Below are 16,211 nucleotides of genomic sequence, written 5' to 3' on the forward strand. Positions count from 1 at the left end.
GAATTATGTTATGCTAAACTGGTTTCTATTCACAACACTATTTTGAATTACAAGACACTACTAAACGAAAATATTTTCTCAAATATGACACAGTACATGGGCATGTCAGTCTAATGTCTTACAGGACACAGAGAAATAATAAATAAATAAATAAATATTTTTTTACTAAGATTTATCTGCTACACAGCTGGCCTGCTCACATTTTGCAGTGGTGCAAGCCCCCTACTTTGCCCTTTTACACACACACACACACACACACACACACACACACACACACACACACACACACACACACACACACTTTCTTATTCTAGCTTAAAAGTAGCCACATCTCCCATTACTCAAAGGTGCTGCAAACTTGAAAAAGAAGTTGTGTCTTACCATAACGTTCCATCTGTGTTGTAGATCTTCATTCAGTCCTTACTGATAGGACTTTGGTTCCATCCTCGGAAATGACTCGGCCAATACACAAGCCCGCACCGGCCAAAAACTCTAGAGCTAAATCCTACCCATAGTGCCCCTCTTCAGATAGGAGTTTGCCCACCCAGTATAAGCTGTGGAAATAATGGAGATAGTTGAGACAATGGAAGCCCTATCTGAGCAAATTCCTTATCAGGCAGACAGGACTAAACGATCCACCAGGTGTCATTAGGCAAGGGGATAGAGGGTGGTATGTAAAGATTGAATGACGATCTACAACACAGATGGAACGTTATGGTAAGACAACTTCTTTATCTGAGGTTGTAAATCTTCATTCATTCCCTACTGATAGGACTGAATCCCCAGCTACTTGCGACCTGGCTGGCCCTATGGAAGGCTATTCCCGAGCACCACTGAGCCGGAGGATGCTCTTCCCCTGGAGGCCATATCCAATTTGTAATGTGTGATAAAGGTATTAGGGGATGTCTAAGTGGCTGCTGCACAGATGTCATCCATAGAAGCCCTGGAACGAAATGCTACCGAAGTGGACAGTGACCTTTTGGAATGAGCTTGGACTGCTTTGCTTTCCTGAAAGATTTAGTCCTGTCCAAATAACAACGAAGCTGCCGGTGCACATCAAGGGTGTGCAAAAGGTACTCCCCTCTATTAGAATGCCTTGGGAAGAAAACCAGCAGGTCAATAGATTGGTTAATGGAAAAGCCAGAAATTACCTTGGGCAAGAAAGAAGGGTCAGTACGAAGGGACACCCTACCCGTGTGGAAGATCAAGTAAGGACTCTTGACACTCAAGGCCTGCAGCTCAGATAATCTTCTCGCTGAGGTGAGTGCTACTAGAAGTATGGTTTTCCATGACAAAAATTTCAAATTACATGAATCAAAGGGCTCGAAGGGAAAGCCTGTGAGAGACTGAAGCACCAGAGTCAAGTCCCAGGGTTCTAAGGGAGGCTTGACTGGAGGTTTAACATGTAATACTCCTTTCAAAAAGGTCGTGCATATGTGGTGTGGCATAACTGAAGAGTTATCAAGATCATTATGAAAATTGGCGATAGCTGCTAAATGTACAGTGATCGTTGAAGCTAAAGCTCCTCCATGTAGAAGAGTAATCAGGGATTGTAGAATATTCTGAATAGGCATAGAGAAAGGGTCTAAGTTCTGGTCTTTGGCCCAAATAGAGAGCCTAGTCCATTTACTAAAATTATCCTTTCTAGTGGAAGGTTTGTGCGAGGCCAAAAGAATTTCATGAACAGGAGATGGGATGTCAGGCAACTTGGCAATCACTGGAAGTGGAGGAACCAAGCTGTGAGCTTGAGACTGTGCAGGTTCGGACGAATCAATCCCCGAGGATGAGATAACAGGTCCTGAGAATGATCCAGGATCCACAGGCTGTGAATCAGATGGGCCACAGAAACGGGAACCAGACTTGACGTGGCCAGTAGGGAACAATGAGGATCACTTTGCTTTTCAGCCTCTGAGCTTTCTGGAGAAAGTTTGGAATGAGGGAAAATGGGGGAAAAGGCATACAGAAGACCTGGGGGCCAATTGTGCATTAGAGCGTTCTTCTGCAGCTCCCCCTGAGGGGGGGATCAAGGCAAAATACCTCTTGCATTTGTAGTTCAGGGGGGAAGCGAACAGGTCGCAGCAAGGCTTGCCCCAAAGTTGGAAGATCCGATCTGCTATTACAGGGTTGAGGGACCAGGATGTTCCTGCTCAGGACTGTCCACAATAAGGTTGGAACTCCAGGGAATGTGCGTTGCTATAAGAAAGCGAGTGGAAGCTATTGCCCAGTGCCAAAGCCTCATGGCTTCCCGACACAGGGGGTAAGATCTGGTTCCGCCTTGTTTGTTGACATACCAGACGACTGACATGTTGTCTGACTGAATTGCAATGGTCCCGAGAGTAGGGATGCATGGAAAGTTTGCAATGCTAAGAGAACTGCCCTCAGTTCCAGGACATTTATGTGCAAGTTGGCCTCGGTGGGGGTCCAGGTGCCCTGGACAGTCTTTCCCTGAAAATGCCCCCCCACCCTAACAGTGAAGCATCCGTGGTCACCATGACCGTGGGTTGGGGAAAACATAACGGTCAACACCAGAGATTCTTTTGTGGCTCCATTCACCATAGAATTTCTTCCTTGCAACGGTTTGTTAGGCGTATCATGTGGTTGAGTGGGTGGGTTAACAAAGACCACTGTGCGGAAAGGAGCCACTGCAGGATTCTCATGTGCAGTCTCGCCAGTGGTACTAAAGTAATGGTAGCTGCCATGGAGCCCAAGATTTGCAGTACAAGACATGCTGGTACAAACGTGTGAGGAAGAAGGTCTTGAATTTGGTGTCTTATTTTCAAAAGCCTGTGAGGGGGGGGGAAGAGAAGCTTGACAGGATGTTGTATCGAAGACCACTCCAATAAATTCCATTGTCTTCGTTGGGGACATCTGAGATTTGTCTTGTAATCCCCAAGCGGAGAGCAAGACCTTGAGTGCAAGACAGGCTGCGGACTAGGAGAGTAAGGAGCCAGTCGTCTAGACAGGGAAACACCTGGAATCCTTGTAGTCGAAGATGGGCTACCACAACTGCCATACATTTGGTGAACACACGGGGGGAGGGGGTGCTGTCGAGAGACCGAATGGCAGTGTCCTGAAATGGTAGTGATTGGCTCCCAGCTGGAAGCGGAGAAACCTCCGGGAGCGGTGATCCATCTTTATGTGGTAGTATGCATCCTGTAGGCCTATACATCACATCCAATTGTCCCGCCCTAGGAAGGGAAGAATGGACTGTACTGTGACCATCCAGAATTTTTGAGGTTTGATAAATTTGTTCAGTAGGCTGAGATCCAGGATTGTTCTCCAGTCCCCTGTCTTTTTTGGCACTAAAAAGTACCTTGAGTAAAACCCGGATCCTGTCTGTTCTGGTGGGACTGGTTGGATTACCCTTTTTCTTAGCAGTTTTTCTATTTCTAAGGCTGCTAATTCCCTCTGATTGGGTGGTACATCAGGGATTCATTCGATGGGTCTGGGAGTTAAGTCGAATGGTATCTGGTAGCCTCTGGATACTATTCTTTGCACCCAGACATCGATAGTAATCAGATGCCAGGCTGGTAGATGCAGAGAAAAACGACCCAGACTGCTTCCAGAGGAAAGCAATCGGGCCACTGCTCAGGAGCTCTGGTAGTATCTGCCAGAGAAAGAATAGTCTTCCATACGAGTTGCCCCCTATGCCCTAGGGGGATTATTCACCATGAGTGTCATGAAAGGATCCTAGGGATTTCTTGAACCATATCCTCCCTTCTGGTTCCTAGAGTAGGACCTTTGGGGGTTGGAAAAGTGTATGCCCACAGCAGACAAGGTCTTTCCGTCTTTCTCACTATGTACAAGTGTGTCTTGCACCTTGGGTCTGAAATGTGCAGATTCATCGACAGGTACATTGACGAAGGAAGATTTAAAGGGGTCTGCGAAGTCACACAATCGCATCCAAGCATTACGTCTCATGACAACACCAGATGCGGCAGCTCGAGCTGCCCCCTCAGTGGTGTGAGATATCAAACGCATCAAGGAGTTTGAGATGGATTCAAGGGTAGCTAGCTGCGAGCCTACAGTGTCACGTACCTAATCGGGCAGTACTCCCACCAAAGAAGAAGACACTTCAGAAATTACGTCTCTCTGGAGTCGAGTAAAGTGTGCCAGATAATTCAGCGACCGAATGGCGAGGCAAAAGTCGCTGATGCATAGGTCGCCTTCCCTAATCTATCCATGGTCCGGGACTCAGTGTTTGGAGGATGGACAGTGGAACTATCCTCTGCCAGTTCCCTCTTGGTGGCCGCCGCCACGACCATAGAATCAACTGTCAGCTGCTTGGACCAATGGGGCTGGTCTTCAGATGTAGATAAAATTTTGTCCGGCTTCCGGGAGGACAGGTTCTACATTGTCCGGGACCTTCCAGGCACACTGCACAATTAGTTTAACAAGATCGGCTGGTGGGGTCACCCAGGAAGTAGATGGCCAGGCACAGAAGGCCTGCAGAAACACCAATTCCTCAGAAGAAGGGTTAGAGGGCTTCCATTCCACCCCGCTGCTTGAGGATTTCAAGAATGTCTCCGAATTAAACGTCATCTGGGGGAGAGCGAGGGGACCCTTCTCCCTCATCACAAATCAGTGTCTTCTGTGATAGATTCCTCCTGGGAGTCAAGGTGCTTCCTCTTGCACCATTTCTTCCGGAGTGGCTCTCCAATGGCTCTCCAATGGGATCTTCTGAGAAGGACTCCTGAGAAGGGGTTCCCTTCACAGGGGGTTCTTGTGACTCCCTTGCCCAGGGATCTGACATAGCCGGTTGGGAGAGGAGCATGCTAGGGGAAGTTTCTGATACTGGTGTCCTAGGTGCTGGCTGTGAGCCTTCAGAATGAAGGGCCCTTTCCATCACCTGTACAGCAGGCCCACTCAAGCCCCCCTCCAGTTCAGGGGTTCCAAGAGAACTGGAAGGTGTCGGAGCCGTGGACATAGACTGTGCCAGTGAGAAAATAGGAACTGGATTAGGTACCAAGGTATGGACGGTCCAAGCACCGCTCTGAGAAAGCATCGGCTCCACTGTAGCCAATGCAAGGGTGGTCGGTGCCAACAGGGGAGATACCATTGTCAGAGCAGAGACGGTATGTACTGAAGCGGACATCGGTACCGGGAACAGGGAGGATGCTGGAGGAGGATAAGCAGGGAAAGATGAGGTAAAAGATTCCAAGCCAGGAGGGACGGAAGGTCTAGCTGGAATGGGCAATCCCCTAGCTGCCAGAAGCTGATACACAACCCGAACTAAGTCTAGTTCAGAAACATTTCTAGTGGATCTAAAGGAGGCTGCTGAAGGGGAATCAGGTCTTTCTAAAAAGGGACTAAACCTCTGCCCCAAGAAAAGATCGTAAGAATATCTCGTCCTTGGCAGGTATTCAAATTTCGGAGCCGATGGAGCCAAAGAAACTGTTGGCACCGTGGCCAGGGATGGTGCCAAGGCATGTACAGTCAGTCATCGGAGCAGAGGAGACTGTTGGCACCGTGCACGGGGATGGTGCTGAGGCATGTAAGTCATCGGAGCCTATGTGGGAACCAAGGACGGCACCGAAGTCAGTGGTCCTGTGGTTGGAACCGAAACAGGAATGAATACCATGGTCGGCACCGAGGGAGAGGACAAAGATAATGGTGCCAAGGGGGCTGGAGAAGCACAGAGCCGACTCGGTTCCATAACTGACAGGGATGCAGGAACTGAGTGACTCAGTTTTTTTTCCTTATTTTTTTGTCAGGGGAGGGTGAGACCTCCAACCCAGACAGAGCCCCCCAAGAAGGGTGTCTTGAGAAACCTTTTTAAAATAAGTTTATTCTTACATTCTGCTAGTGTCCAATTACTAAAATTAGCACAAATATCACAATCAGCTTTAATATGATCCACGCCCAAACAAGAGACACAACAGACATGTGCATCTGAGTTAAGCATCTTATGTCCACACTTGTCACACTGTTTAAAACCCAACTTAGCTTTGTCTGACATGGTAAGGAAAACAATGCTATCCTATATAAAATTATATATATATATATATATATATATATATATATATATATATATATATATAATAATAAAAATCAAAGATAAATTAATAAAATACCTGTGATGTTAGTTAAGTAATACCCCTAGTAAAAAGGGAAGGTCTATCAAAGACAGGAGAGAGGGACAATAACAAAAAGAGTAAAAAATTAAATTAATTACCAAGGACAAGGGTAAGAAATAGGCCTAGGTTATAGATGACAGTGAAAAAAGGCTAACGACTAAAAATTTAGTAATTTAGAAGAAAAAACTGTCATAAAAATCAACAATTTACTACTTAGCTTTGAGAGAGATGGCGAACACATCTGATTAGGAATGCGGCAAACGAGATCTGGAGTATCTAGGAGAGGGGCATTGTGGGTAGGTTCTTAGCAGAGAGTTTTTGGCTTGCTCCAGCTGAAAAAACGGTATCAGTTCCGAGGAAGGAACCAAGATCCTATCTGTAATGTATGAGCAAAAGATTTACATCAGATGTTATTTTCCTGCACCCCTGTCTAGCAGAACCACAGAAGTGATCCCTGGGGTGAATGTCCTATTTCCCATCCAAGTATCGAGATTTTTCTTAAAGAGGGCTAATGAGGAGCTTTGCTTGGCATGAATGGGTAGTCTGTTCCAGAGCATGGGAAGTCTCAGAGACAGGAATCTATCCCTCCAGCATGTTCTGTTTATTGTGGTAGCAAGGTTTGGGTCCCTGGAGCATGTGGCTCGGAGGGATTCTTTAAGTGTATCCAACAGATCTGGGTTTGACATGGTTTTGTATGTTAAGCAGAAGTCGCCTCTGAGTAGGCGATAAGCAATGGAGTAGAGCTGGAGTTTTTTGAGATGGTCTGCGTATGGCATCTATTTGAGGCCGGTAATCCTCTTAGTGAGGTATTTCTGTGGCCTTTCTAGTTGTTGTAGATGCCTGGCGAGGTACATGCCAAATGGGGCATTGTACTCTATAATGGGCCTGATGAGGGATGAGTAGAGAGTAACAATGACCTCTTTTTCTGGAAGTGAACTCCTTTGTGACGAGATGTGTCACGTAATTTCCTGACTACTGTGGTGATGTGATTATCAAAGGAGAGACTACTGTCCACCTGTGTCCAAAGGTCTCTTATCCTGTTTGCAATGGTCTATAATGCGGATTGTGTAAGACATTGGTTGTGCTATGAGAGACCATTGAGATGATAGCAGCCATTGGAATATCCCCATGTGGAACCTTGCTAGTGGTAGTGGGATTATTGCTACCATAGAGCCCAAAAGTTGCAGGACCTGTCAGGCAGGGACCATGTTTTGAGATATTACTATCTGAAGCAGAGATCTCAGGTTTCTGAAGTCTGTGTAGAGGTAGAGCAGCTGTGCAGGAAGTTGTATCAAAATGTTCCCCTTTGAACTCTAGTTTGAGTCAGAACCAACTTTGATTTTTCTAAGTTAATGGAGATTCCTAGATTTTCTGCCAGACTACGTGTACAATATGTCTTGGAGCAGTAAACTCCTGGTTGGGGCATTAAGGAGCCAATCATCCAGGTAGGGAAACATGTGGGAATCCTTGTAGTATTAGATGAGCTAATACTACTGCCATGCATTTGGTAAACAGTCTGGGGCTGTGGAGAGACCAAAAGGCAGTACTCAGAAATGGTAATAATTGGCTCCTAGCCAGAAGTGGATTTATCTCCTGGATAGTTTGGCCATTTTATGTGGTAATATGCATCCTGGAGATCTACAGAGCACATCCAGTCATCCTTCTCCAAGGATGGAAGAATGGACTGAACCGTGACCATCCAGAATTTTGCTTGTTTGACAAATTTATTTAGTACACGGAAATCCAAAACTTGTCTCCAGTCCCCAGTATTTTTTGGCACTAAAAAGAACGTGGAGTAAAATCCGGATCCTATCTGGTCTGGTAGGACTAATCAACTCATCTGTATGGGGGAGGGGGTCACCCAGGAAGTAGATGGCCAAGCACAGAAAGCTTGCAGAAAGCTTGCAAGAATACGGACTCCTCAGTAGAAGGGTTGATGGGCTTCCAGTCATCCCTCCGTTTCAGGATCTAGGGGGTAACCGTGGGGACCCTTCTCCCTCATCAAAATTCATATCTTCAGTAACAAATTCCTATGTGCTTCCTCTTACACGTTCTCTTTCGGGGTGGCTCCTTGGTGGGATCTTCCGAAGAGGACCCCGAAGAGTGGGTTCCCCGGAGCTGAGTTTTTTGCCATTCCTCTGCTCAGGCAACTGCATGCTAGAGGAGACCAAAAAGATTAGGTTCTGAAGCAACAGTCCTCTCCTTCACTTGAAAAGCAGGCCCACCAGAAGAGGGAAGAGAGCCTGGAACGGAGAGGGACAACCTTGGAAACGAAGTCACATCCTGTTCTGATGAGCCCACCTCCAGGATAGGAGCCCCAAGAGGACCAGAAACTGCCAGAGCCGTAGACGGTGCCACAGAAAACATTAGTGGCAAACTAAGGGTCACAGTGCCAACAGACCAGTCACAGTCCCAAGGGTGGATAGGCTCCGAATGGAGCAACGGCCAGACGGAAGGCTCCAGAACCGGAGATGTAATTGTCATCAGAAGTGAAGGTGTAGGGACCGGAGCAGGCATCAGTACAGAGGCCTCCAAGATCTGCGAAGAGGCTGGAGGTGAATATGTTCGGGTCAATGCAGAACAAAATTCGGCTCCAGAACAGAGGGAAGTCTTGGTAGGGGTCAGAATTTCTCTTGCTGCCAAGAGGTGATCAACAAGCCACACTACATCAATTTCATAAAGACTTCTGGTGAACCTAGTAGACATTCCTGAGGAGGAGTCTGGTCTTTCAAGAAAAGGGCTATACTGTTGTCCCAAAAAAGGATCAACAGTAGGAGAATACTTGGTTCTAGGCAAGATTTCAGGTTTTAGCACCATAAGTGAAGTCACAGTCGTGAGTCAATGAGGCGCCTGGTACCGACGATAACGTCGGTACTGAAGCAGGTATAAGAACAGTCGGTTCCATACCCTTTAAAAATAACAGCTTCGGCACTGTAGAGCTGGTTGACGGTGCAAAGGCTGAAGTAGACAGAGAAGACATTTTGGGAACCTTGGAAAAGACAGTCTGAGTTTTTCGGTTCCGTAGAGCTCAGGGAAGCCAGAACCGATTGGCTTCTCTTTTTTCCATCTTTCAAGGGAGGTAGTGAGAAAGGGCCTCCGAAAAGAGGGTTCTTAATAGACACTTGAGAATTAGTTCGTTCTTGTGCTCTGCGAAAGTGTGAGAAGTAAAATTTTTAGATATCGCAAGGAGGTTGTAATTGGAGATGAGAAACTCCAAGACAGTAAACACAAGAAAGATACCTGTCTGAGTTATGCACCTTTCGCCCACACATCGCACTTCTTGAAGCCTGTCGTCCCTCTTTTGACCACCATGTTGAATCTAACAAATACTAGGTACAGCAAAGAAAAAAACAGTAAACTTGTACAAACAATTAGTATGAAAAAGCAAAGTGTATGTGTGTGTGTCTGGGAGTGTCCGACTGGACGTAGGTCCATTTTCAGCGTAGGCCCGGAGAGAAAAGCTCCACAGTTTGGATTACATAGCAATTAACAATTTGATTAACACAGCAATTAACTACAAACATATTTACAGATGAAGAACATAGTACATCAGTAGACAACTAGAATCTTCATCCGTGAAGTAAATAACAGACATTAACAAATGTTATAATAAGAAGTTCCTGCTGTATAATAAGTACTAGGCTTATGAGCATCTGAGCTTGCTATAATCAAGGTAGTTAGTGGGGTGGAAAGAAAGGTAGTGGTTGGATGGGGTGGGTGACAGAGTGGGAGTTGCAAGGGCATAACCAGATGTTTTTATGGATGGATGGATGATTTTTTATATATATATATATATATATATATATATATATATATATATATATATATCTCCAAAACTGTATAAAGATTTTTTTTTTTTAAAGAGGAAGAAAAAGGGAATACCAATGATGGTATGAAGAACTACCACAGGAGTAAGGGTGGGCCATACCAACAAGATACAAAGTTTATCACAGAAAGGGTAGGAAAAGCGATTGTAGGAATAACAGATTAGAAGGAAACTATCTTAAAAGAAAAACCAAGGACTATAAAGGTTATAAAGTGAAAAATATCCGAAGTATTCAAAAATATATATCACTTAGCTGAGAGAGCTAGCTTTGCACATCTTGAAAAGTATGCAGCAAATGAGATCTGAAGAGAAGGAGAAGAGGGGCACAATGGGTAGGACTTAGCTCGAGAGAGTTTTTGGCTGGCACGAGCTTGTGTATTGGCCGGGTCAGTTCTCAGGATGGAACTGAAGTCCTAGCAATAAGGAATGAAGACTTACATCAGATCTATTCCTTTCCACTAAGGTGCAGTCCACAAAATGATGGCGGGGGGGGGGGTTCTGAAATGAAAGATGAGCAAGACAAGCTTTTAACTCCTCCTGCTATATTGGTACCACCTGTAACTGGCAACTTTTAGACGGTGTCTACACTGCACTGCCCACATATATTAGTCTGTGCTTGGTGCTTTGACGGTGACTATTTTCACCTTGTGTGCTTACAAAACTGTAGCAGATCTTTTTTGTTTCTGTCATGAGTTTAGGGCACTGCAGTGGACCCCCTGCAGACCCACCTTTGGCAGGGACACAATTCTACCATTTTGGCCTTAGTATATTCTTTGCGAATGACAGTACTGTAAGAAGTTGTGTACTGGGGATTAGTTGGGTGACTCCTGATTGTGATGGGAACATTCCAACAAAAGTTATGCTGTTTATTCTTCTAGCATGTTTTTTATGATTATTATGTAAAGTGTTTCTCCCCAAGCTACAAATAAAAACAGTGAAGTGTTTCTCCCAAAGCTGTACCTACCCACTCAACAAGAGTAAAAAACAAAAAAATACATTATGTACTAACTGTACTAAGAGAATTCTGCAGCATTTTCCATGCTCCGCTGATCACGAGCCTCACATGAAGACAATCATCTGAAAAGGAAACATCTTTTCTAAGACACGTTAGTCCACCATGACAAATTCAACTTCATGCTCCAGGGTCCACCATGACAAATTCAACTTCATGCTCCAGGGTCCAGGTCCACTGACCAGGAACTGCTGTCGTTTCAAAAGAGCAAAAACACAGCAGATGGACCAACCAACAAGCAAAGCTTTCATAATCATTGAAACCAAATTAATAAATCAACAACTGCAACCTGCCTCACAGCCAGAGACACTGGAGTTCAATCATGAGACAAAGTCACTGAGTGCAGGTTTTGCAAGCTCTACCTCTCCACATCTTCAGGAGTTTTTTTCAAGAAATCTGTTTTTCTTCAATCTCCAAACAAAGTACTGGTTGACCGGTTACAGAAAACTGAGGACACAGAATGCAATTACCTTTGCCTTTATTACAATAAAGGTTCAAGGAGGACCAGTTCATTCCTCCAATTATCAAAAAAATACAGAATTACTTTTTACTGTAGTCTGCACTGTATTTTTTCATAGGAAGATAAGCAAGTGCAGCAAGTTTAAAACGCTCTCTCTTTACCAATCCAAAATAAAACATTTGCAGTAGCTGCATTCCTACAAATGGATCCCATACTTTTGACTGACCACCACCTCTTGTTTTGTGGCATGCAAACTGCACATGTTCTAATGTTATTATCTTTCTGCACAGCTCCCATCTACAAGGCAAGGATGTTCCATAAAAATAATGTACTATGACCAGTCTTATCAAAGCTGCAGTTCATTCTCCCCCAAGTGCAATTTAGGCCTAACTTATTTGGATCGACATACATGTTATTAGAAATTCAAAACAACAATTAAAAAAACAGCATTATTTTGCACAAAATATTTTAAAAAATTAACACCTAATAATGGTAAAAGATATTATAAAAAATAAATGCAATTAAATTAGAAACAGCATGTGTAAGATAATATAACTTTCTGCTTCACAATTATTCAAAAACACCACAAGCAATACACGCTTTACAGTTTAAGGTTGATGCAGAGTAGCAACATATTACGAGAAAAAAAATTAATGTTTATAAGAACCTGTCCTGTTAAACCACGCACTGAAAACATCAGAACATGCAGCAACCAGAAAATGTCAGCAATAACTGTTCAATTAGAGAGTTCTGGTACAGTAAAGGTTAGAGTTTAAACTGCAGCCAGTATTTTCGTGGCATTATAAGGAAAACCCATCAGAAGATAAATCAGATAGTGTGTGTATGTGGTGAAGGTGACTCTGATGATAGCAGGAAAGGACCATAGAAGCAAAAATATGTTATACAACAGAAAAAATTAAAGCCATGCTCAAGAAGTATGCAAGAATATGGTCTCTACTAATACTTACTATAACACACAAATACAAAATGAATGGTAATGGCAAAGAAGCTCAAATGGCGGGACTGGGGAAAATTTCCAACATGTAATAAGATTTCAGGTGTAAAAAGTGTCAAATTATTTAAAAATAAAAAGGTTGTGTATGTGATGAAGATGACTCTGATGACAGCCGGACTGGCAACATGAAAGGACATAGAAGGAAAAATATGTTATACAGCAGAAAATTTTTAAAGAAATGCTCAAGAAGTATGTAAGAATATGTTCTCTACTAATAAAAAGGTTGTGGATGTATGGAATATGCCTGTAAACATTTTGAAGAGGAGAGAAGCTTGGGGGCTACAGTGTGAATAGTAGATTCCAAAGTAGACAGAACCAGTGGGAAAGAGAACAAATTGGTGGAGGACACAAAAGAAACAGAACAGAAGTAAAACTTCAAATGAAAAAGCACTCGAGTACAGCAAACAACATGACAGGCAGGTACAGAGGGAGCATCACGAACAAGAAGTTAGTAGTAAAGTTGAAACTGAATAATATTGGTTGAAATGACACAATGAACACAAATACAGCAATGACAGAGCAGAGTTGAAGACTGGAAAAGGTGTGACCACTGAAATACTGATACGTACAATATATATTAAGCAGATGCATCTCTTAAGTTTCCACAAACAAGAAATACCAGAAGGTCCCTGTAATTTATGAAAAATAATAATCCACCAAAACACCACACTGACATTTTAACAGTCCAGGTATACTTTAATGACAAAGGATCAAGAAGCTGGAATTTGCAGCATCTCACCTCTCAATAAACGATGGGGAGGGGGTGCAGCACATCGTTTTAACATGTCAACGTTTGTACAGTTTAGTTAATGTTCCACGCTCCACTACCTACAATAACAAGAAAAGTTGCGACTAGACAACTTCAACACACCATACGCCCGTGATTTTTCACCCTTTTCTCTCAATTAAATACTCAAACCGTTATTTATATTTTGCAACTTTGCACCAAGTCTGCTGACAATATAAGCACTGAAAGAGCTAAATAAAAAGAACCCAAAGTACATAAAAGAAACATCTAATGCACTGCGGTTGCTTGACATGATCAAAACAAGCATTAACAAAGCTTTAATCTCGCTGACTAAATAAGATGTTTACATCAAAGAATAATAACGCTCTTATCACTTTCAACATCAATCTGAAATGTTATTTTTAAATGAAACCATCTAGCAAGAAAGTGTGGTGAAATATTTTGCTTACTGCCACAGTTTGCACAAAATTTGTATTTCAATTTTTTTCAGCGTATTCAACAGAATTATCTTTATCTGAACACTTTGGATGGAAAGAGTAAAGACAGCGGAAACACGAAAGTTTAAAATCAATGTGAGTAGACAGAGAAATATCCACTTGACTATAATCAATCTGGTTTAGAACACTACAAGCTGCATTCACGTAAAATAAACACCTTAACTAAAATAAACCATTCGGACACGAAAAATACGTAAATAATAAAAAAATAAAAGTAAAATTAATACACTTTAAAAACATATCTGAAACTGTTTGTTAACCCCCTTTCAAAAAGTATCTTTCTTCTATCAATCCTTCTGCACTAAATGACATTTGCTATCCCAAAATGTAAAGAATCTACGTGTCATTCAAACATTTCCCAGCAATCCCTAGTACAGATAACTGTCAAGGCAAACCTCTACTCAGCATTGCACTCTCATAAAATTTCCCAAACTCACTTTAATAAGCATCAAGCCCTTGTCTGTATAAAACATTTTCTCGCTTTGCGGTAGTTCCAAGGAATTGTGGGAGTGAAGGAGCATTGTGGGGAACTGCGTGCTGACGTCACTAATCCCTGTCTATTCCGTAGTCATGGGTGGGAACTATAAGTTTGTATCGTACTTTTGGCTCTCAACTCTCATATATTCAATGTTACATTTTGAGCAAAACGGTGCCTGCTTCCGTCAGACTGAAATTTTACAACGGAATACTATTGTACAGTCTTTCATTAAGACCCAACATGGCGGCGGAGATGATGATGTCATCTGAGAAGATTTCGGAAAGTCGATGACGTCTTGCAAATCGTAAACACTGTAAACACCAGAAAGTTTTCTCCGATAAGATGGTATGAAAGTGAGGCACTGTTGATTGTTACCTAGCAACACTGAACTGCCAATGAAGGCATTTTGGCAGCGCATTTGATAGTGCGATGCAAGCACTTCTAATCGACTTGCCTAGTAATTAAAAATAAAAATTGGGAGCAGTAATTATTAGGGAATCTTAGAATTAAACTTTTTTTTTTTTTTTTCTGGGGAGGGTGAACTCGTGGCTTATGGCCAAAATCTCAAAGCCAGTCCAAGACATCTTTTCACTATTTTTGGCTTGATGTCACAACACATTATATTGTTCAATCAAGATAGTAATTAGGATAACTATATTTAGAGCTTTTGGTCTACCAAAAAGGAAGCGTTGTGTACGTCATGTAATGTGATATTTTTGTTGAGAAGGTGTTTCCTTGTTGCATGCTACAAAGCTGTTCCCAAACCCCACTACTAAAAGGAAATTTCAGTGTCCGGTCCACTCATTCAGAAATATGCTAGGTGTGGATATAATGAAATAGTTATATGCAAGACTTTGAATAACTGTTTTATTAAATGTTTTCACACCGAAAAACGATTCTCATTGTACACATCGTTTTAAATTAATGACACGTTTTGTGATCTTTTAGTTTTACTTCCTGCTTTAAAATAGACCGTATCATTATAAACGTATTTATGATACCATATCCGACAGTTGCAGTGCTGCTGATCTGAAAGCAAGCTTATGGGAGATGTTTTGTTGATATTAAATAACACGTTTATAAAAATAGTATAATAAAACAGTAATTTAACAATTACGCCAGATGATGTAAGTCAGTAAACACCACTACAACGTGTTATTCATTTTTATTAAAATTACAAATATGTGCTGTAGCTGTAGTAATTGAAAGATGCTGAATTTGCAACTCCTCACCCCCACTGCCACTCAAAGACATGCGTCAACCCATATTCACACAAGCAGCTGTCAGTTTTTTCTTTTGTATTAGCAAGCAATTCTATGATACCTGCTATTTTACTTAGATGCACACTGTTATCTGCTTAGCTATCCTGCCTCCAAACTGTTAGCTTCACTAAAGCCACTGATCAATGGCTATCTTTGGCTGCTGTTTTCGCTAATGGCATTGTAGCCCCTTTGCAAAGCCTGTAGTTCCAAAGTCAGGTGCACCTTCCTGAGTAGCAAATGACAGACTATTGTTAAACCCCCCTCAGATTTGTTTTAGTCCCTAAAGAAGTCGCATTGCTACCCTGTTGCCAGAAGTATTTTGAAGCTTTGGATATGTAAAGACATTATCATTTCTTTAGCTTTCGGAACCTTGTTGTTAGTTACAGCTGTCATCACTGTGAAGATACTTGCCTTTTAAAGTTGATGATAAGCAGAATAAAAGTATTTTGAGGAAATTATTGTATTGTACTGGCAGTCAGTTTCTCATTTAATAACTTATTAAGCACCCTCTTGTCTTGTTTAGTATTTTGGTAGCTAATTTCAATGTTTACATCAGATTCCTCACTCATTTTGAGACCTATGGGGGTGAGTACGTATTTTCTAGGCCTCCTTCTGATGAAGTGCTGGAGTTGTAGTGTAAAATAAAGCTTTATCTTGTGTGTAGTATCATTTGAAACAGGTGATCAGCTTGAAAAGCTTAAAATCAATGTGAACAGTTGGAGAAATGTCCACTTGGCAATTATAATTCAACTGCTTTAAAACATTACAAGCTGCATTCACATAAATAAACACCCTCACTATGAAAGATTTTTCAAATATGAAAACAAATTAAAAGC

At 42.4% G+C, this 16,211-nt stretch overlaps 1 protein-coding gene across 1 annotated transcript in view; it reads right to left on the bottom strand.

Moving 5' to 3' along the window:
• The window catches only part of KIAA2026 (KIAA2026 ortholog), a 961,657-nt gene extending 947,306 nt beyond the window's left edge, over positions 1-14,351 (bottom strand). Inside the window, exon 1 of the mRNA XM_044067194.1 lies at positions 14,073-14,351. The gene's annotated coding sequence lies outside the window, so the exon portion shown is untranslated. The remainder of the gene's footprint in view (positions 1-14,072) is intronic.
• Positions 14,352-16,211: the final 1,860 nt, after the last annotated feature.

This window comes from Protopterus annectens, chromosome 3.part1, assembly GCF_019279795.1.
Source record: "Protopterus annectens isolate FY-2018-M chromosome 3.part1, PAN1.0, whole genome shotgun sequence".
NCBI classification, from domain to species: Eukaryota; Metazoa; Chordata; order Ceratodontiformes; family Protopteridae; genus Protopterus; species Protopterus annectens.